The sequence below is a fragment of the Pseudophryne corroboree genome, unplaced genomic scaffold (genome assembly GCF_028390025.1).
Source record: "Pseudophryne corroboree isolate aPseCor3 unplaced genomic scaffold, aPseCor3.hap2 scaffold_330, whole genome shotgun sequence".
Classification (NCBI taxonomy): Eukaryota; Metazoa; Chordata; class Amphibia; order Anura; family Myobatrachidae; genus Pseudophryne; species Pseudophryne corroboree.
Genome location: NW_026969985.1, coordinates 291,954 through 310,662, shown reverse-complemented (window position 1 = coordinate 310,662; position 18,709 = coordinate 291,954). Strand labels below are relative to the sequence as shown.

The 18,709-nt window shown below is 49.9% G+C and overlaps 30 non-coding genes and 2 pseudogenes across 30 annotated transcripts; 19 read left to right on the top strand and 13 right to left on the bottom strand.

The window, feature by feature from the left end:
* The first annotated feature begins 139 nt into the window (after positions 1-139).
* LOC135018890 (U1 spliceosomal RNA) lies at positions 140-302 on the top strand. The gene has a single exon (XR_010216519.1). It is a non-coding gene; the product is annotated as a U1 spliceosomal RNA (small nuclear RNA).
* A 674-nt stretch (positions 303-976) lies between these two features.
* LOC135019125 (U1 spliceosomal RNA) lies at positions 977-1,140 on the top strand. Its single transcript, XR_010216724.1, has one exon. It is a non-coding gene; the product is annotated as a U1 spliceosomal RNA (small nuclear RNA).
* A 152-nt stretch (positions 1,141-1,292) lies between these two features.
* On the top strand, positions 1,293-1,455 carry LOC135018938 (U1 spliceosomal RNA). Its single transcript, XR_010216565.1, has one exon. It is a non-coding gene; the product is annotated as a U1 spliceosomal RNA (small nuclear RNA).
* Positions 1,456-2,129: 674 nt separating this feature from the next.
* LOC135018948 (U1 spliceosomal RNA) lies at positions 2,130-2,293 on the top strand. Its single transcript, XR_010216574.1, has one exon. It is a non-coding gene; the product is annotated as a U1 spliceosomal RNA (small nuclear RNA).
* A 152-nt stretch (positions 2,294-2,445) lies between these two features.
* LOC135018903 (U1 spliceosomal RNA) lies at positions 2,446-2,608 on the top strand. The gene has a single exon (XR_010216532.1). It is a non-coding gene; the product is annotated as a U1 spliceosomal RNA (small nuclear RNA).
* A 674-nt stretch (positions 2,609-3,282) lies between these two features.
* LOC135018873 (U1 spliceosomal RNA) lies at positions 3,283-3,446 on the top strand. The gene has a single exon (XR_010216504.1). It is a non-coding gene; the product is annotated as a U1 spliceosomal RNA (small nuclear RNA).
* A 152-nt stretch (positions 3,447-3,598) lies between these two features.
* LOC135019041 (U1 spliceosomal RNA) lies at positions 3,599-3,750 on the top strand (annotated as a pseudogene).
* A 685-nt stretch (positions 3,751-4,435) lies between these two features.
* Positions 4,436-4,599, top strand: LOC135018850 (U1 spliceosomal RNA). The gene has a single exon (XR_010216482.1). It is a non-coding gene; the product is annotated as a U1 spliceosomal RNA (small nuclear RNA).
* Positions 4,600-4,751: 152 nt separating this feature from the next.
* Positions 4,752-4,914, top strand: LOC135018965 (U1 spliceosomal RNA). Its single transcript, XR_010216585.1, has one exon. It is a non-coding gene; the product is annotated as a U1 spliceosomal RNA (small nuclear RNA).
* Positions 4,915-5,588: 674 nt separating this feature from the next.
* On the top strand, positions 5,589-5,752 carry LOC135019123 (U1 spliceosomal RNA). Its single transcript, XR_010216722.1, has one exon. It is a non-coding gene; the product is annotated as a U1 spliceosomal RNA (small nuclear RNA).
* A 152-nt stretch (positions 5,753-5,904) lies between these two features.
* LOC135018936 (U1 spliceosomal RNA) lies at positions 5,905-6,067 on the top strand. Its single transcript, XR_010216563.1, has one exon. It is a non-coding gene; the product is annotated as a U1 spliceosomal RNA (small nuclear RNA).
* A 674-nt stretch (positions 6,068-6,741) lies between these two features.
* Positions 6,742-6,905, top strand: LOC135018937 (U1 spliceosomal RNA). Its single transcript, XR_010216564.1, has one exon. It is a non-coding gene; the product is annotated as a U1 spliceosomal RNA (small nuclear RNA).
* Positions 6,906-7,057: 152 nt separating this feature from the next.
* On the top strand, positions 7,058-7,220 carry LOC135018901 (U1 spliceosomal RNA). Its single transcript, XR_010216530.1, has one exon. It is a non-coding gene; the product is annotated as a U1 spliceosomal RNA (small nuclear RNA).
* A 674-nt stretch (positions 7,221-7,894) lies between these two features.
* On the top strand, positions 7,895-8,058 carry LOC135018872 (U1 spliceosomal RNA). Its single transcript, XR_010216503.1, has one exon. It is a non-coding gene; the product is annotated as a U1 spliceosomal RNA (small nuclear RNA).
* Positions 8,059-8,210: 152 nt separating this feature from the next.
* On the top strand, positions 8,211-8,362 carry LOC135019039 (U1 spliceosomal RNA; annotated as a pseudogene).
* A 685-nt stretch (positions 8,363-9,047) lies between these two features.
* LOC135018824 (U1 spliceosomal RNA) lies at positions 9,048-9,211 on the top strand. Its single transcript, XR_010216457.1, has one exon. It is a non-coding gene; the product is annotated as a U1 spliceosomal RNA (small nuclear RNA).
* Positions 9,212-9,363: 152 nt separating this feature from the next.
* LOC135018916 (U1 spliceosomal RNA) lies at positions 9,364-9,526 on the top strand. Its single transcript, XR_010216544.1, has one exon. It is a non-coding gene; the product is annotated as a U1 spliceosomal RNA (small nuclear RNA).
* Positions 9,527-10,200: 674 nt separating this feature from the next.
* Positions 10,201-10,364, top strand: LOC135018849 (U1 spliceosomal RNA). Its single transcript, XR_010216481.1, has one exon. It is a non-coding gene; the product is annotated as a U1 spliceosomal RNA (small nuclear RNA).
* Positions 10,365-10,516: 152 nt separating this feature from the next.
* LOC135018945 (U1 spliceosomal RNA) lies at positions 10,517-10,679 on the top strand. The gene has a single exon (XR_010216571.1). It is a non-coding gene; the product is annotated as a U1 spliceosomal RNA (small nuclear RNA).
* Positions 10,680-11,507: 828 nt separating this feature from the next.
* On the bottom strand, positions 11,508-11,670 carry LOC135018964 (U1 spliceosomal RNA). Its single transcript, XR_010216584.1, has one exon. It is a non-coding gene; the product is annotated as a U1 spliceosomal RNA (small nuclear RNA).
* Positions 11,671-11,822: 152 nt separating this feature from the next.
* LOC135018860 (U1 spliceosomal RNA) lies at positions 11,823-11,986 on the bottom strand. The gene has a single exon (XR_010216492.1). It is a non-coding gene; the product is annotated as a U1 spliceosomal RNA (small nuclear RNA).
* Positions 11,987-12,660: 674 nt separating this feature from the next.
* On the bottom strand, positions 12,661-12,823 carry LOC135018949 (U1 spliceosomal RNA). Its single transcript, XR_010216575.1, has one exon. It is a non-coding gene; the product is annotated as a U1 spliceosomal RNA (small nuclear RNA).
* A 152-nt stretch (positions 12,824-12,975) lies between these two features.
* LOC135018858 (U1 spliceosomal RNA) lies at positions 12,976-13,139 on the bottom strand. The gene has a single exon (XR_010216490.1). It is a non-coding gene; the product is annotated as a U1 spliceosomal RNA (small nuclear RNA).
* A 674-nt stretch (positions 13,140-13,813) lies between these two features.
* Positions 13,814-13,976, bottom strand: LOC135019024 (U1 spliceosomal RNA). The gene has a single exon (XR_010216638.1). It is a non-coding gene; the product is annotated as a U1 spliceosomal RNA (small nuclear RNA).
* Positions 13,977-14,128: 152 nt separating this feature from the next.
* LOC135018840 (U1 spliceosomal RNA) lies at positions 14,129-14,292 on the bottom strand. Its single transcript, XR_010216472.1, has one exon. It is a non-coding gene; the product is annotated as a U1 spliceosomal RNA (small nuclear RNA).
* Positions 14,293-14,966: 674 nt separating this feature from the next.
* LOC135018997 (U1 spliceosomal RNA) lies at positions 14,967-15,129 on the bottom strand. The gene has a single exon (XR_010216616.1). It is a non-coding gene; the product is annotated as a U1 spliceosomal RNA (small nuclear RNA).
* A 152-nt stretch (positions 15,130-15,281) lies between these two features.
* Positions 15,282-15,445, bottom strand: LOC135018838 (U1 spliceosomal RNA). The gene has a single exon (XR_010216471.1). It is a non-coding gene; the product is annotated as a U1 spliceosomal RNA (small nuclear RNA).
* Positions 15,446-16,119: 674 nt separating this feature from the next.
* On the bottom strand, positions 16,120-16,282 carry LOC135018963 (U1 spliceosomal RNA). Its single transcript, XR_010216583.1, has one exon. It is a non-coding gene; the product is annotated as a U1 spliceosomal RNA (small nuclear RNA).
* A 152-nt stretch (positions 16,283-16,434) lies between these two features.
* Positions 16,435-16,598, bottom strand: LOC135018837 (U1 spliceosomal RNA). The gene has a single exon (XR_010216470.1). It is a non-coding gene; the product is annotated as a U1 spliceosomal RNA (small nuclear RNA).
* Positions 16,599-17,272: 674 nt separating this feature from the next.
* Positions 17,273-17,435, bottom strand: LOC135018962 (U1 spliceosomal RNA). Its single transcript, XR_010216582.1, has one exon. It is a non-coding gene; the product is annotated as a U1 spliceosomal RNA (small nuclear RNA).
* Positions 17,436-17,587: 152 nt separating this feature from the next.
* On the bottom strand, positions 17,588-17,751 carry LOC135018836 (U1 spliceosomal RNA). Its single transcript, XR_010216469.1, has one exon. It is a non-coding gene; the product is annotated as a U1 spliceosomal RNA (small nuclear RNA).
* Positions 17,752-18,425: 674 nt separating this feature from the next.
* Positions 18,426-18,588, bottom strand: LOC135018900 (U1 spliceosomal RNA). The gene has a single exon (XR_010216529.1). It is a non-coding gene; the product is annotated as a U1 spliceosomal RNA (small nuclear RNA).
* Between the last annotated feature and the right edge of the window lie 121 nt (positions 18,589-18,709).

The following is an 18,709-nucleotide window of genomic DNA, read 5'->3' as shown; positions in this document are numbered from 1 at the left end:
AAAGTCAGATTTCTTTGTCTCAGATCTTCCTCTAGCCTTGTTCTTCTTTCGAGAGTTCCCTGGTGCTGCCTCAGTTGGATCTCCTTCACTTCACAGGGGGGAACCCGAGCAGCGACCCTCCCCAGCTCTAGCCCAACTCCTACTTACCTGCCAGGTGAGATACTATGATCATGAAGGTGTTTCTCCCAGGGCAAGGCTCACCCATTGCACTCTGGGTGTGCTGCCCCTGCGATTTCCCCAAATGTGGGAAACTTGACTGCATAATTTGTGTTTCCCCTGGTCGGCTCTCGTATAATTCAGATCTCTTTGTCTCAGGTCTCTCTCCAGCCTAGTTTGCTGTCTGTTTCCACTTCTCTTTTCTTCAGCCGCTCCCTTCTATACCCTTGTGCACTATCCTGACTTCTCCTCCAGTCTGCTTACTTTGTGCCTTCCAATGCACAATGCAAACTACAGGAAGTGCTGCAGGGCCCACACCCTTTTACTTGCCTTACAGAGCAGCTCTGGAGCTGTTACAGTGCCCAGCTGCTGCAAGAAATCAGCTTGAATGCTTCAGGGGATGGGGCATGGCCAACATGAGCCCCACACCAAAGGAGGGTGGAGGTGTTTAATGCGAACTAGGGGTCATCCAAGCACCGCAAAAGGCCGCCATGCCCTGCACGCCCATTTTCTCTTTTCATATGCAGATGAGGGTTGAAGCCAACTTTGACCCACTGCTTGGATGACATCACCGTATGCAAATCCGTCTTCTGCAGAACTTCCCCCAGGAATGCTTGCACTAGTTGTTGCATTTGGTTTGTTGTTTGGGGGTGCTTCAGTATTAGGCAGCCTTCTGCCCTCCCATGTTCATCTGAAAATATGTGTTCTCCCTGCAGTTGTTGTCCCCAGATGAGAGTTCCCTTGTGCTGCCTCAGTTGAATCTCCTTTACTTGACAGAGATGTGCATGAGCAGCGGCCCTCCCCAGCCCTATTCCAAATCATACTTATTTTGCATAGGAGATACCATGGTCATGAAGATTGTTCTCCCAGGGTGAGGTTCATTCATTGCATTTTGGGTATGCTGACCCCTGTGATTTCCCCAAATGTGGGAAACTTGACTGCATTATTTGTGGTAGTGGGGGACTGTGTTTGTGCTTTCCTCTGGTCAGCTCTGGTAAAAGTCAGATTTCTTTGTCTCAGATTTTCCTCTAGCCTTGTTCTTCTTTCGAGAGTTCCCTTGTGCTGCCTCAGTTGGATCTCCTTCACTTTACAGGGGGGTACCCGAGCAGCGACCCTCCCCAGCTCTAGCCCAACTCCTACTTACCTGCCAGGTGAGATACTATGATCATGAAGGTGCTTCTCCCAGGGAAAGGCTCACCCATTGCACTCTGGGTGTGCTGCCCCTGCGATTTCCCCAAATGTGGGAAACTTGACTGCATAATTTGTGTTTCCCTTGGTCGGCTCTCGTATAATTCAGATCTCTTTGTCTCAGGTCTCTCTCCAGCCTAGTTTGCTGTCTGTTTCCACTTCTCTTTTCTTCAGCCGCTCCCTTCTATACCCTTGTGCACTATCCTGACTTCTCCTCCCGTCTGCTTACTTTGTGCCTTCCAATGCACAATGCAAACTACAGGTAGTGCTTCAGGGCCCACACCCTTTTACTTGCCTTACAGAGCAGCTCTGGAGCTGTTACAGTGCCCAGCTGCTGCAAGAAATCCGCTTGAATGCTTCAGGGGATGGGGCATGGCCAACATGAGCCCCACACCAAAGGAGGGTGGGGGTGTTTAATGCGAACTAGGGGTCATCCAAGCACTGCAAAAGGCCGCCATGCCCTGCATGCCCCTTTTCTCTTTTCATATGCAGATGAGGGTTCCAGTCAACTTTGGCCCACTGCTTGGATAACATCACCATATGCAAATCCGTCTGCTGCAGACCTTCCCCCAGGAGTGCTTGTACTAGTTGTTGCATATGGTTTGATATTTGATGGTGCTTCAGTATTAGGCAGCCTTCCGCCCTCCCATGTTCATCTGAAAAGATGTGGTCTCCCTGCAGTTGTTGTCCCCAGATGAGAGTTCCCTTGTGCTGCCTCAGTTGAATCTCCTTTGCTTGACAGAGATGTGCCTGAGCAGCGGCCCTCACCAGCCCTATCCCAAATCATACTTATTTTGCATAGGAGATACCATGGTCATGAAGATTGTTCTCCCAGGGTGAGGTTCATTCATTGCATTCTGGGTATGCTGACCCCTGTGATTTTCCCAAATGTGGGAAACTCGACTGCATTATTTGTGGTAGTGGGGGACTGTGTTTGTGCTTTCCTCTGGTCAGCTCTGGTAAAAGTCAGATTTCTTTGTCTCAGATCTTCCTCTAGCCTTGTTCTTCTTTCGAGAGTTCCCTGGTGCTGCCTCAGTTGGATCTCCTTCACTTCACAGGGGGGAACCCGAGCAGCGACCCTCCCCAGCTCTAGCCCAACTCCTACTTACCTGCCAGGTGAGATACTATGATCATGAAGGTGCTTCTCCCAGGGCAAGGCTCACCCATTGCACTCTGGGTGTGCTGCCCCTGCGATTTCCCCAAATGTGGGAAACTTGACTGCATAATTTGTGTTTCCCCTGGTCGGCTCTCGTATAATTCAGATCTCTTTGTCTCAGGTCTCTCTCCAGCCTAGTTTGCTGTCTGTTTCCACTTCTCTTTTCTTCAGCCGCTCCCTTCTATACCCTTGTGCACTATCCTGACTTCTTCTCCCGTCTGCTTACTTTGTGCCTTCCAATGCACAATGCGAACTACAGGTAGTGCTGCAGGGCCCACACCCTTTTACTTGCCTTACAGAGCAGCTCTGGAGCTGTTACAGTGCCCAGCTGCTGCAAGAAATCAGCTTGAATGCTTCAGGGGCTGGGGCATAGCCAACATGAGCCCCACACCAAAGGAGGGTGGAGGTGTTTAATGCAAACTAGGGGTCAGCCAAGCGCCGCAAAAGGCCACCATGCCCTGCACGCCCCTTTTGTCTTTTCATATGCAGACGAGGGTTGAAGCCAACTTTGACCCACTGCTTGGATGACATCACCATATGCAAATCCATCTGCGGCAGGCCTTCCCCCAGGAATGCTTGCACTAGTTGTTGCATTTGGTTTGTTGTTTGGGGGTGCTTCAGTATTAGGCAGCCTTCTGCCCTCCCATGTTCATCTGAAAATATATGTTCTCCCTGCAGTTGTTGTCCCAAGATGAGAGTTCCCTTGTGCTGCCTCAGTTGAATCTCCTTTACTTGACAGAGATGTGCATGAGCAGCGGCCCTCCCCAGCCCTATTCCAAATCATACTTATTTTGCATAGGAGATACCATGGTCATGAAGATTTTTCTCCCAGGGTGAGGTTCATTCATTGCATTTTGGGTATGCTGACCCCTGTGATTTCCCCAAATGTCGGAAACTTGACTGCATTATTTGTGGTAGTGGGAGACTGTGTTTGTGCTTTCCTCTGGTCAGCTCTGGTAAAAGTCAGATTTCTTTGTCTCAGATTTTCCTTTAGCCTTGTTCTTCTTTCGAGAGTTCCCTTGTGCTGCCTCAGTTGGATCTCCTTCACTTTACAGGGGGGTACCCGAGCAGCGACCCTCCCCAGCTCTAGCCCAACTCCTACTTACCTGCCAGGTGAGATACTATGATCATGAAGGTGCTTCTCCCAGGGCAAGGCTCACCCATTGTACTCTGGGTGTGATGCTCCTGCGATTTCCCCAAATGTGGGAATCTTGACTGCATAATTTGTGTTTCCCCTGGTCGGCTCACGTATAATTCAGATCTCTTTGTCTCAGGTCTCTCTCCAGCCTAGTTTTCTGTCTGTTTCCACTTCTCTTTTCTTCAGCCGCTCCCTTCTATGCCCTTGCGCACTATCCTGACTTCTCCTCCTGTCTGCTTACTTTGTGCCTTCCAACGCACAATGCGAACTACAGGTAGTGCTGCAGGGCCCACACCCTTTTACTTGCCTTACAGAGCAGCTCTGGAGCTGTTACAGTGCCCAGCTGCTGCAAGAATTCAGCTTGAATGCTTCAGGGGCTGGGGCATAGCCAACATGAGCCCCACACCAAAGGAGGGTGGAGGTGTTTAATGCAAACTAGGGGTCAGCCAAGCGCCGCAAAAGGCCACCATGCCCTGCACGCCCCTTTTCTCTTTTCATATGCAGACGAGGGTTGAAGCCAACTTTGACCAACTGCTTGGATGACATCACCATATGCAAATCCATCTGCGGCAGGCCTTCCCCCAGGAATGCTTGCACTAGTTGTTGCATTTGGTTTGTTGTTTGGGGGTGCTTCAGTATTAGGCAGCCTTCTGCCCTCCCATGTTCATCTGAAAATATATGTTCTCCCTGCAGTTGTTGTCCCAAGATGAGAGTTCCCTTGTGCTGCCTCAGTTGAATCTCCTTTACTTGACAGAGATGTGCATGAGCAGCGGCCCTCCCCAGCCCTCTTCCAAATCATACTTATTTTGCATAGGAGATACCATGGTCATGAAGATTTTTCTCCCAGGGTGAGGTTCATTCATTGCATTTTGGGTATGCTGACCCCTGTGATTTCCCCAAATGTGGGAAACTCGACTGCATTATTTGTGGTAGTGGGAGGCTGTGTTTGTGATTTCTTCTGGTCAGCTCTAGTAAAAGTCAGATTTCTTTGTTTCAGATTTTCCTTTAGCCTTGTTCTTCTTTCGAGAGTTCCCTTGTGCTGCCTCAGTTGGATCTCCTTCACTTTACAGGGGGGTACCCGAGCAGCGACCCTCCCCAGCTCTAGCCCAACTCCTACTTACCTGCCAGGTGAGATACTATGATCATGAAGGTGCTTCTCCCAGGGCAAGGCTCACCCATTGTACTCTGGGTGTGCTGCTCCTGCGATTTCCCCAAATGTGGGAAACTTGACTGCATAATTTGTGTTTCCCCTGGTCGGCTCTCGTATAATTCAGATCTCTTTGTCTCAGGTCTCTCTCCAGCCTAGTTTGCTGTCTGTTTCCACTTCTCTTTTCTTCAGCCGCTCCCTTCTATACCCTTGTGCACTATCCTGACTTCTCCTCCAGTCTGCTTACTTTGTGCCTTCCAATGCACAATGCAAACTACAGGAAGTGCTGCAGGGCCCACACCCTTTTACTTGCCTTACAGAGCAGCTCTGGAGCTGTTACAGTGCCCAGCTGCTGCAAGAAATCAGCTTGAATGCTTCAGGGGATGGGGCATGGCCAACATGAGCCCCACACCAAAGGAGGGTGGAGGTGTTTAATGCGAACTAGGGGTCATCCAAGCACCGCAAAAGGCCGCCATGCCCTGCACGCCCATTTTCTCTTTTCATATGCAGATGAGGGTTGAAGCCAACTTTGACCCACTGCTTGGATGACATCACCGTATGCAAATCCGTCTTCTGCAGAACTTCCCCCAGGAATGCTTGCACTAGTTGTTGCATTTGGTTTGTTGTTTGGGGGTGCTTCAGTATTAGGCAGCCTTCTGCCCTCCCATGTTCATCTGAAAATATGTGTTCTCCCTGCAGTTGTTGTCCCCAGATGAGAGTTCCCTTGTGCTGCCTCAGTTGAATCTCCTTTACTTGACAGAGATGTGCATGAGCAGCGGCCCTCCCCAGCCCTATTCCAAATCATACTTATTTTGCATAGGAGATACCATGGTCATGAAGATTGTTCTCCCAGGGTGAGGTTCATTCATTGCATTTTGGGTATGCTGACCCCTGTGATTTCCCCAAATGTGGGAAACTTGACTGCATTATTTGTGGTAGTGGGGGACTGTGTTTGTGCTTTCCTCTGGTCAGCTCTGGTAAAAGTCAGATTTCTTTGTCTCAGATTTTCCTCTAGCCTTGTTCTTCTTTCGAGAGTTCCCTTGTGCTGCCTCAGTTGGATCTCCTTCACTTTACAGGGGGGTACCCGAGCAGCGACCCTCCCCAGCTCTAGCCCAACTCCTACTTACCTGCCAGGTGAGATACTATGATCATGAAGGTGCTTCTCCCAGGGAAAGGCTCACCCATTGCACTCTGGGTGTGCTGCCCCTGCGATTTCCCCAAATGTGGGAAACTTGACTGCATAATTTGTGTTTCCCTTGGTCGGCTCTCGTATAATTCAGATCTCTTTGTCTCAGGTCTCTCTCCAGCCTAGTTTGCTGTCTGTTTCCACTTCTCTTTTCTTCAGCCGCTCCCTTCTATACCCTTGTGCACTATCCTGACTTCTCCTCCCGTCTGCTTACTTTGTGCCTTCCAATGCACAATGCAAACTACAGGTAGTGCTTCAGGGCCCACACCCTTTTACTTGCCTTACAGAGCAGCTCTGGAGCTGTTACAGTGCCCAGCTGCTGCAAGAAATCAGCTTGAATGCTTCAGGGGATGGGGCATGGCCAACATGAGCCCCACACCAAAGGAGGGTGGGGGTGTTTAATGCGAACTAGGGGTCATCCAAGCACTGCAAAAGGCCGCCATGCCCTGCATGCCCCTTTTCTCTTTTCATATGCAGATGAGGGTTCCAGTCAACTTTGGCCCACTGCTTGGATAACATCACCATATGCAAATCCGTCTGCTGCAGACCTTCCCCCAGGAGTGCTTGTACTAGTTGTTGCATATGGTTTGATATTTGATGGTGCTTCAGTATTAGGCAGCCTTCCGCCCTCCCATGTTCATCTGAAAAGATGTGGTCTCCCTGCAGTTGTTGTCCCCAGATGAGAGTTCCCTTGTGCTGCCTCAGTTGAATCTCCTTTGCTTGACAGAGATGTGCCTGAGCAGCGGCCCTCACCAGCCCTATCCCAAATCATACTTATTTTGCATAGGAGATACCATGGTCATGAAGATTGTTCTCCCAGGGTGAGGTTCATTCATTGCATTCTGGGTATGCTGACCCCTGTGATTTTCCCAAATGTGGGAAACTCGACTGCATTATTTGTGGTAGTGGGGGACTGTGTTTGTGCTTTCCTCTGGTCAGCTCTGGTAAAAGTCAGATTTCTTTGTCTCAGATCTTCCTCTAGCCTTGTTCTTCTTTCGAGAGTTCCCTGGTGCTGCCTCAGTTGGATCTCCTTCACTTCACAGGGGGGAACCCGAGCAGCGACCCTCCCCAGCTCTAGCCCAACTCCTACTTACCTGCCAGGTGAGATACTATGATCATGAAGGTGCTTCTCCCAGGGCAAGGCTCACCCATTGCACTCTGGGTGTGCTGCCCCTGCGATTTCCCCAAATGTGGGAAACTTGACTGCATAATTTGTGTTTCCCCTGGTCGGCTCTCGTATAATTCAGATCTCTTTGTCTCAGGTCTCTCTCCAGCCTAGTTTGCTGTCTGTTTCCACTTCTCTTTTCTTCAGCCGCTCCCTTCTATACCCTTGTGCACTATCCTGACTTCTCCTCCCGTCTGCTTACTTTGTGCCTTCCAATGCACAATGCGAACTACAGGTAGTGCTGCAGGGCCCACACCCTTTTACTTGCCTTACAGAGCAGCTCTGGAGCTGTTACAGTGCCCAGCTGCTGCAAGAAATCAGCTTGAATGCTTCAGTTGCTGGGGCATAGCCAACATGAGCCCCACACCAAAGGAGGGTGGAGGTGTTTAATGCAAACTAGGGGTCAGCCAAGCGCCGCAAAAGGCCACCATGCCCTGCACGCCCCTTTTCTCTTTTCATATGCAGACGAGGGTTGAAGCCAACTTTGACCCACTGCTTGGATGACATCACCATATGCAAATCCATCTGCGGCAGGCCTTCCCCCAGGAATGCTTGCACTAGTTGTTGCATTTGGTTTGTTGTTTGGGGGTGCTTCAGTATTAGGCAGCCTTCTGCCCTCCCATGTTCATCTGAAAATATATGTTCTCCCTGCAGTTGTTGTCCCAAGATGAGAGTTCCCTTGTGCTGCCTCAGTTGAATCTCCTTTACTTGACAGAGATGTGCATGAGCAGCGGCCCTCCCCAGCCCTATTCCAAATCATACTTATTTTGCATAGGAGATACCATGGTCATGAAGATTTTTCTCCCAGGGTGAGGTTCATTCATTGCATTTTGGGTATGCTGACCCCTGTGATTTCCCCAAATGTCGGAAACTTGACTGCATTATTTGTGGTAGTGGGAGACTGTGTTTGTGCTTTCCTCTGGTCAGCTCTGGTAAAAGTCAGATTTCTTTGTCTCAGATTTTCCTTTAGCCTTGTTCTTCTTTCGAGAGTTCCCTTGTGCTGCCTCAGTTGGATCTCCTTCACTTTACAGGGGGGTACCCGAGCAGCGACCCTCCCCAGCTCTAGCCCAACTCCTACTTACCTGCCAGGTGAGATACTATGATCATGAAGGTGCTTCTCCCAGGGCAAGGCTCACCCATTGTACTCTGGGTGTGATGCTCCTGCGATTTCCCCAAATGTGGGAATCTTGACTGCATAATTTGTGTTTCCCCTGGTCGGCTCACGTATAATTCAGATCTCTTTGTCTCAGGTCTCTCTCCAGCCTAGTTTTCTGTCTGTTTCCACTTCTCTTTTCTTCAGCCGCTCCCTTCTATACCCTTGTGCACTATCCTGACTTCTCCTCCCATCTGCTTACTTTGTGCCTTCCAATGCACAATGCAAACTACAGGTAGTGCTGCAGGGCCCACACCCTTTTACTTGCCTTACAGAGCAGCTCTGGAGCTGTTACAGTGCCCAGCTGCTGCAAGAAATCAGCTTGAATGCTTCAGGGGCTGGGGCATAGCCAACATGAGCCCCACACCGAAGGAGGGTGGAGGTGTTTAATGCGAACTAGGGGTCATCCAAGCACCGCAAAAGGCCGCCATGCCCTGCACGCCCCTTTTCTCTTTTCATATGCAGATGAGGGTTGAAGCCAACTTTGACCCACTGCTTGGATGACATCACCGTATGCAAATCCATCTTCTGCAGAACTTCCCCCAGGAATGCTTGCACTAGTTGTTGCATTTGGTTTGTTGTTTGGGGGTGCTTCAGTATTAGGCAGCCTTCTGCCCTCCCATGTTCATCTGAAAATATGTGTTCTCCCTGCAGTTGTTGTCCCCAGATGAGAGTTCCCTTGTGCTGCCTCAGTTGAATCTCCTTTACTTGACAGAGATGTGCATGAGCAGCGGCCCTTCCCAGCCCTATTCCAAATCATACTTATTTTGCATAGGAGATACCATGGTCATGAAGATTGTTCTCCCAGGGTGAGGTTCATTCATTGCATTTTGGGTATGCTGACCATTGTGATTTCCCCAAATGTGGGAAACTTGACTGCATTATTTGTGGTAGTGGGGGACTGTGTTTGTGCTTTCCTCTGGTCAGCTCTGGTAAAAGTCAGATTTCTTTGTCTCAGATTTTCCTCTAGCCTTGTTCTTCTTTCGAGAGTTCCCTTGTGCTGCCTCAGTTGGATCTCCTTCACTTTACAGGGGGGTACCCGAGCAGCGACCCTCCCCAGCTCTAGCCCAACTCCTACTTACCTGCCAGGTGAGATACTATGATCATGAAGGTGCTTCTCCCAGGGCAAGGCTCACCCATTGCACTCTGGGTGTGCTGCTCCTGCGATTTCCCCAAATGTGGGAAACTTGACTGCATAATTTGTGTTTCCCCTGGTCGGCTCTCGTATAATTCAGATCTCTTTGTCTCAGGTCTCTCTCCAGCCTAGTTTGCTGTCTGTTTCCACTTCTCTTTTCTTGAGCCGCTCCCTTCTATGCCCTTGCGCACTATCCTGACTTCTCCTCCTGTCTGCTTACTTTGTGCCTTCCAACGCACAATGCGAACTACAGGTAGTGCTGCAGGGCCCACACCCTTTTACTTGCCTTACAGAGCAGCTCTGGAGCTGTTACAGTGCCCAGCTGCTGCAAGAATTCAGCTTGAATGCTTCAGGGGCTGGGGCATAGCCAACATGAGCCCCACACCAAAGGAGGGTGGAGGTGTTTAATGCAAACTAGGGGTCAGCCAAGCGCCGCAAAAGGCCACCATGCCCTGCACGCCCCTTTTCTCTTTTCATATGCAGACGAGGGTTGAAGCCAACTTTGACCAACTGCTTGGATGACATCACCATATGCAAATCCATCTGCGGCAGGCCTTCCCCCAGGAATGCTTGCACTAGTTGTTGCATTTGGTTTGTTGTTTGGGGGTGCTTCAGTATTAGGCAGCCTTCTGCCCTCCCATGTTCATCTGAAAATATATGTTCTCCCTGCAGTTGTTGTCCCAAGATGAGAGTTCCCTTGTGCTGCCTCAGTTGAATCTCCTTTACTTGACAGAGATGTGCATGAGCAGCGGCCCTCCCCAGCCCTCTTCCAAATCATACTTATTTTGCATAGGAGATACCATGGTCATGAAGATTTTTCTCCCAGGGTGAGGTTCATTCATTGCATTTTGGGTATGCTGACCCCTGTGATTTCCCCAAATGTGGGAAACTCGACTGCATTATTTGTGGTAGTGGGAGGCTGTGTTTGTGATTTCTTCTGGTCAGCTCTAGTAAAAGTCAGATTTCTTTGTTTCAGATTTTCCTTTAGCCTTGTTCTTCTTTCGAGAGTTCCCTTGTGCTGCCTCAGTTGGATCTCCTTCACTTAACAGGGGGGTGTCCAAGCAGCGACCCTCCCTAGCTCTAGCCCAACTCCTACTTACCTGCCAGGTGAGATACTATGATCATGAAGGTGCTTCTCCCAGGGCAAGGCTCACCCATTGCACTCTGGGTGTGCTGCCCCTGCGATTTCCCTAAATGTGGGAAACTTGACTGCATAATTTGTGTTTCCCCTGGTCGGCTCTCGTATAATTCAGATCTCTTTGTCTCAGATCTCTCTCCAGCCTAGTTTGCTGTCTGTTTCCACTTCTCTTTTCTTCAGCCGCTCCCTTCTATACCCTTGTGCACTATCCTGACTTCTCCTCCCGTCTGCTTACTTTGTGCCTTCCAATGCACAATGCAAACTACAGGTAGTGCTGCAGGGCCCACACCCTTTTACTTGCCTTACAGAGCGTCTCTGGAGCTGTTACAGTGCCCAGCTGCTGCAAGAAATCTGCTTGAATGCTTCAGGGGATGGGACATGGCCAACATGAGCCCCACACCAAAGGAGGGTGGAGCAGAAGGCTGCCTAATACTGAAGCACCCCCAAACAACAAACCAAATGCAACAACTAGTGCAAGCATTCCTGGGGGAAGGCCTGCCGCAGATGGATTTGCATATGGTGATGTCATCCAAGCAGTGGGTCAAAGGTGGCTTCAACCCTCGTCTGCATATAAAAACAGAAAAGGGGCGTGCAGGGCATGGTGGCCTTTTGCGGCGCTTGACTGACCCCTAGTTTGCATTAAACACCTCCACCCTCCTTCGGTGTGGGGCTCATGTTGGCTATGCCCCAGCCCCTGAAGCATTCAAGCTGATTTCTTGCAGCAGCTGGCCACTGTAACAGCTCCAGAGCTGCTCTGTAAGGCAAGTAAAAGGGTGTGGGCCCTGCAGCACTACCTGTAGTTTGCATTGTGCATTGGAAGGCACAAAGTAAGCAGACGGGAGGAGAAGTCAGGATAGTGCACAAGGGTATAGAAGGGAGCGGCTGAAGAAAAGAGAAGTGGAAACAGACAGCAAACTAGGCTGGAGAGAGACCTGAGACAAAGAGATCTGAATTATACGAGAGCCGACCAGGGGAAACACAAATTATGCAGTCAAGTTTCCCACATTTGGGGAAATCGCAGGAGCAGCACACCCAGAGTACAATGGGTGAGCCTTGCCCTGGGAGAAGCACCTTCATGATCATAGTATCTCACCTGGCAGGTAAGTAGGAGTTGGGCTAGAGCTGGGGAGGGTCGCTGCTCGGGTACCCCCCTGTAAAGTGAAGGAGATCCAACTGAGGCAGCACAAGGGAACTCTCGAAAGAAGAACAAGGCTAAAGGAAAATCTGAGACAAAGAAATCTGACTTTTACCAGAGCTGACCAGAAGAAATCACAAACACAGCCTCCCACTACCACAAATAATGCAGTCAAGTTTCCCACATTTGGGGAAATCACAGGGGTCAGCATACCCAAAATGCAATGAATAAACCTCACCCTGGGAGAAAAATCTTCATGACCATGGTATCTCCTATGCAAAATAAGTGTGATTTGGAATAGGGCAGGGGAGGGCCGCTGCTCATGCACATCTCTGTCAAGTAAAGGAGATTTAACTGAGGCAACACAAGGGAACTCTCATCTGGGGACAACAACTGCAGGGAGAACATATATTTTCAGATGAACATGGGAGGGCAGAAGGCTGCCTAATACTGAAGCACCCCCAAACAACAAACCAAATGCAACAACTAGTGCAAGCATTCCTGGGGGAAGGCCTGCCGCAGATGGATTTGCATATGGTGATGTCATCCAAGCAGTGGGTCAAAGTTGGCTTCAACCCTCGTCTGCATATGAAAAGAGAAAAGGGGCGTGCAGGGCATGGCGGCCTTTTGCGGTGCTTGGATGACCCCTAGTTCGCATTAAACACCTCCACCCTCTTTTGGTGTGGGGCTCATGTTGGCCATGCCCCATCCCCTGAAGCATTCAAGCAGATTTCTTGCAGCAGCTGGGCACTGTAACAGCTCCAGAGCTGCTCTGTAAGGCAAGTAAAAGGGTGTGGGCCCTGCAGCACTACCTGTAGTTTGCATTGTGCATTGGAAGGCACAAAGTAAGCAGACGGGAGGAGAAGTCAGGATAGTGCACAAGGTTATAGAAGGGAGCGGCTGAAGAAAAGAGAAGTGGAAACAGACAGCAAACTAGGCTGGAGAGAGACCTGAGACAAAGAGATCTGAATTATACGAGAGCCGACCAGGGGAAACACAAATTATGCAGTCAAGTTTCCCACATTTGGGGAAATCGCAGGGGCAGCACACCCAGAGTGCAATGGGTGAGCCTTGCCCTGGGAGAAGCACCATCATGATCATAGTATCTCACCTGGCAGGTAAGTAGGAGTTGGGCTAGAGCTGGGGAGGGTCTCTGCTCGGGCACCCCCCTGTCAAGTGAAGGAGATCCAACTGAGGAAGCACAAGGGAACTCTCAAAAGAAGAACAAGGCTAGAGGAAGATCTGAAACAAAGAAATCTGACTTTTACCAGAGCTGACCAGAGGAAAACACAAACACAGTCCCCCACTACCACAAATAAAGCAGTCGAGTTTCCCACATTTGGGGAAATCACAGGGGTCAGCATACCCAGAATGCAATGAATGAACCTCACCCTGGGAGAATAATCTTCATGACCATGGTATGTCCTATGCAAAATAAGTATGATTTGGGATAGAGCTGGGGTGGGCCGCTGCTCAGGCACATCTCTGTCAAGTTAAGGAGATTCAACTGAGGCAGCACAAGGGAACTCTCATCTGGGGACAACAACTGCAGGGAGAACACATATTTTCAGATGAACATGGGAGGGCAGAAGGCTGCCTAATACTGAAGCACCCCCAAACAACAAACCAAATGCAACAACTAGTGCAAGCATTCCTGGGGGAAGTTCTGCAGAAGACGGATTTGCATACGGTGATGTCATCCAAGCAGTGGGTCAAAGTTGGCTTCAACCCTCATCTGCATATGAAAAGAGAAAAGGGGCGTGCAGGGCATGGCGGCTTTTTGCGGTGCTTGGATGACCCCTAGTTCGCATTAAACACCTCCACCTTCCTTTGGTGTGGGGCTCATGTTGGCCATGCCCCATCCCCTGAAGCATTCAAGCTGATTTCTTGCAGCAGCTGGGCACTGTAACAGCTCCAGAGCTGCTCTGTAAGGCAAGTAAAAGGGTGTGGGCCCTGCAGCACTACCTGTAGTTTGCATTGTGCATTGGAAGGCACAAAGTAAGCAGACGGGAGGAGAAGTCAGGATAGTGCACAAGGGTATAGAAGGGAGCGGCTGAAGAAAAGAGAAGTGGAAACAGACAGCAAACTAGGCTGGAGAGAGACCTGAGACAAAGAGATCTGAATTATACGAGAGCCGACCAGGGGAAACACGAATTATGCAGTCAAGTTTCCCACATTTGGGGAAATCGCAGGAGCAGCACACCCAGAGTACAATGGGTGAGCCTTGCCCTGGGAGAAGCACCTTCATGATCATAGTATCTCACCTGGCAGGTAAGTAGGAGTTGGGCTAGAGCTGGGGAGGGTCGCTGCTCGGGTACCCCCCTGTAAAGTGAAGGAGATCCAACTGAGGCAGCACAAGGGAACTCTCGAAAGAAGAACAAGGCTAAAGGAAAATCTGAGACAAAGAAATCTGACTTTTACCAGAGCTGACCAGAGGAAAGCACAAACACAGTCTCCCACTACCACAAATAATGCAGTCAAGTTTCCCACATTTGGGGAAATCACAGGGGTCAGCATACCCAAAATGCAATGAATGAACCTCACCCTGGGAGAAAAATCTTCATGACCATGGTATCTCCTATGCAAAATAAGTATGATTTGGAATAGGGCTGGGGAGGGCCGCTGCTCATGCACATCTCTGTCAAGTAAAGGAGATTCAACTGAGGCAGCACAAGGGAACTCTCATCTTGGGACAACAACTGCAGGGAGAACACATATTTTCAGATGAACATGGGAGGGCAGAAGGCTGCCTAATACTGAAGCACCCCCAAACAACAAACCAAATGCAACAACTAGTGCAAGCATTCCTGGGGGAAGTTCTGCAGAAGACGGATTTGCATACGGTGATGTCATCCAAGCAGTGGGTCAAAGTTGGCTTCAACCCTCATCTGCATATGAAAAGAGAAAAGGGGCGTGCAGGGCATGGCGGCCTTTTGCGGTGCTTGGATGACCCCTAGTTCGCATTAAACACCTCCACCCTCCTTTGGTGTGGGGCTCATGTTGGCCATGCCCCATCCCCTGAAGCATTCAAGCTGATTTCTTGCAGCAGCTGGGCACTGTAACAGCTCCAGAGCTGCTCTGTAAGGCAAGTAAAAGGGTGTGGGCCCTGCAGCACTACCTGTAGTTTGCATTGTGCATTGGAAGGCACAAAGTAAGCAGACGGGAGGAGAAGTCAGGATAGTGCACAAGGGTATAGAAGGGAGTGGCTGAAGAAAAGAGAAGTGGAAACAGACAGCAAACTAGGCTGGAGAGAGACCTGAGACAAAGAGATCTGAATTATACGAGAGCCGACCAGGGGAAACACAAATTATGCAGTCAAGTTTCCCACATTTGGGGAAATCGCAGGAGCAGCACACCCAGAGTACAATGGGTGAGCCTTGCCCTGGGAGAAGCACCTTCATGATCATAGTATCTCACCTGGCAGGTAAGTTGGAGTTGGGCTAGAGCTGGGGAGGGTCGCTGCTCGGGTACCCCCCTGTAAAGTGAAGGAGATCCAACTGAGGCAGCACAAGGGAACTCTCGAAAGAAGAACAAGGCTAAAGGAAAATCTGAGACAAAGAAATCTGACTTTTACCAGAGCTGACCAGAGGAAAGCACAAACACAGTCTCCCACTACCACAAATAATGCAGTCAAGTTTCCCACATTTGGGGAAATCACAGGGGTCAGCATACCCAAAATGCAATGAATGAACCTCACCCTGGGAGAAAAATCTTCATGACCATGGTATCTCCTATGCAAAATAAGTATGATTTGGAATAGGGCTGGGGAGGGCCGCTGCTCATGCACATCTCTGTCAAGTAAAGGAGATTCAACTGAGGCAGCACAAGGGAACTCTCATCTTGGGACAACAACTGCAGGGAGAACACATATTTTCAGATGAACATGGGAGGGCAGAAGGCTGCCTAATACTGAAGCACCTCCAAACAACAAACCAAATGCAACAACTAGTGCAAGCATTCCTGGGGGAAGGCCTGCCGCAGATGGATTTGCATATGGTGATGTCATCCAAGCAGTGGGTCAAAGTTGGCTTCAACCCTCGTCTGCATATGAAAACAGAAAAGGGGCGTGCAGGGCATGGTGGCCTTTTGCGGCGCTTGTCTGACCCCTAGTTTGCATTAAACACCTCCACCCTCCTTCGGTGTGGGGCTCATGTTGGCTATGCCCCAGCCCCTGAAGCATTCAAGCTGATTTCTTGCAGCAGCTGGGCACTGTAACAGCTCCAGAGCTGCTCTGTAAGGCAAGTAAAAGGGTGTGGGCCCTGCAGCACTACCTGTAGTTTGCATTGTGCATTGGAAGGCACAAAGTAAGCAGACGGGAGGAGAAGTCAGGATAGTGCACAAGGGTATAGAAGGGAGCGGCTGAAGAAAAGAGAAGTGGAAACAGACAGCAAACTAGGCTGGAGAGAGACCTGAGACAAAGAGATCTGAATTATACGAGAGCCGACCAGGGGAAACACAAATTATGCAGTCAAGTTTCCCACATTTGGGGAAATCGCAGGAGCAGCACACCCAGAGTACAATGGGTGAGCCTTGCCCTGGGAGAAGCACCTTCATGATCATAGTATCTCACCTGGCAGGTAAGTAGGAGTTGGGCTAGAGCTGGGGAGGGTCGCTGCTCGGGTACCCCCCTGTAAAGTGAAGGAGATCCAACTGAGGCAGCACAAGGGAACTCTCGAAAGAAGAACAAGGCTAAAGGAAAATCTGAGACAAAGAAATCTGACTTTTACCAGAGCTGACCAGAGGAAAGCACAAACACAGTCTCCCACTACCACAAATAATGCAGTCAAGTTTCCCACATTTGGGGAAATCACAGGGGTCAGCATACCCAAAATGCAATGAATGAACCTCACCCTGGGAGAAAAATCTTCATGACCATGGTATCTCCTATGCAAAATAAGTATGATTTGGAATAGGGCAGGGGAGGGCCGCTGCTCATGCACATCTCTGTCAAGTAAAGGAGATTCAACTGAGGCAGCACAAGGGAACTCTCATCTTGGGACAACAACTGCAGGGAGAACACATATTTTCAGATGAACATGGGAGGGCAGAAGGCTGCCTAATACTGAAGCACCTCCAAACAACAAACCAAATGCAACAACTAGTGCAAGCATTCCTGGGGGAAGGCCTGCCGCAGATGGATTTGCATATGGTGATGTCATCCAAGCAGTGGGTCAAAGTTGGCTTCAACCCTCGTCTGCATATGAAAACAGAAAAGGGGCGTGCAGGGCATGGTGGCCTTTTGCGGCGTTTGTCTGACCCCTAGTTTGCATTAAACACCTCCACCCTCCTTCGGTGTGGGGCTCATGTTGGCTATGCCCCAGCCCCTGAAGCATTCAAGCTGATTTCTTGCAGCAGCTGGGCACTGTAACAGCTCCAGAGCTGCTCTGTAAGGCAAGTAAAAGGGTGTGGGCCCTGCAGCACTACCTGTAGTTTGCATTGTGCATTGGAAGGCACAAAGTAAGCAGACGGGAGGAGAAGTCAGGATAGTGCACAAGGGTATAGAAGGGAGCGGCTGAAGAAAAGAGAAGTGGAAACAGACAGCAAACTAGGCTGGAGAGAGACCTGAGACAAAGAGATCTGAATTATACGAGAGCCGACCAGGGGAAACACAAATTATGCAGTCAAGTTTCCCACATTTGGGGAAATCGCAGGAGCAGCACACCCAGAGTACAATGGGTGAGCCTTGCCCTGGGAGAAGCACCTTCATGATCATAGTATCTCACCTGGCAGGTAAGTAGGAGTTGGGCTAGAGCTGGGGAGGGTCGCTGCTCGGGTACCCCCCTGTAAAGTGAAGGAGATCCAACTGAGGCAGCACAAGGGAACTCTCGAAAGAAGAACAAGGCTAAAGGAAAATCTGAGACAAAGAAATCTGACTTTTACCAGAGCTGACCAGAGGAAAGCACAAACACAGTCTCCCACTACCACAAATAATGCAGTCAAGTTTCCCACATTTGGGGAAATCACAGGGGTCAGCATACCCAAAATGCAATGAATGAACCTCACCCTGGGAGAAAAATCTTCATGACCATGGTATCTCCTATGCAAAATAAGTATGATTTGGAATAGGGCTGGGGAGGGCCGCTGCTCATGCACATCTCTGTCAAGTAAAGGAGATTCAACTGAGGCAGCACAAGGGAACTCTCATCTTGGGACAACAACTGCAGGGAGAACACATATTTTCAGATGAACATGGGAGGGCAAAAGGCTGCCTAATACTGAAGCACCCCCAAACAACAAACCAAATGCAACAACTAGTGCAAGCATTCCTGGGGGAAGTTCTGCAGAAGACGGATTTGCATACGGTGATGTCATCCAAGCAGTGGGTCAAAGTTGGCTTCAACCCTCATCTGCATATGAAAAGAGAAAAGGGGCGTGCAGGGCATGGCGGCCTTTTGCGGTGCTTGGATGACCCCTAGTTCGCATTAAACACCTCCACCCTCCTTTGGTGTGGGGCTCATGTTGGCCATGCCCCATCCCCTGAAGCATTCAAGCTGATTTCTTGCAGCAGCTGGGCACTGTAACAGCTCCAGAGCTGCTCTGTAAGGCAAGTAAAAGGGTGTGGGCCCTGCAGCACTACCTGTAGTTTGCATTGTGCATTGGAAGGCACAAAGTAAGCAGACGGGAGGAGAAGTCAGGATAGTGCACAAGGGTATAGAAGGGAGCGGCTGAAGAAAAGAGAAGTGGAAACAGACAGCAAACTAGGCTGGAGAGAGACCTGAGACAAAGAGATCTGAATTATACGAGAGCCGACCAGGGGAAACACAAATTATGCAGTCAAGTTTCCCACATTTGGGGAAATCGCAGGGGCAGCACACCCAGAGTGCAATGGGTGAGCCTTGCCCTGGGAGAAGCACCTTCATGATCATAGTATCTCACCTGGCAGGTAAGTAGGAGTTGGGCTAGAGCTGGGGAAAGTCGCTGTTCGGGCACCCCCCTGTCAAGTGAAAGAGATCCAACTGAGGCAGCACAAGGGAACTCTCGAAAGAAGAACAAGGCTAGAGGAAGATCTGAG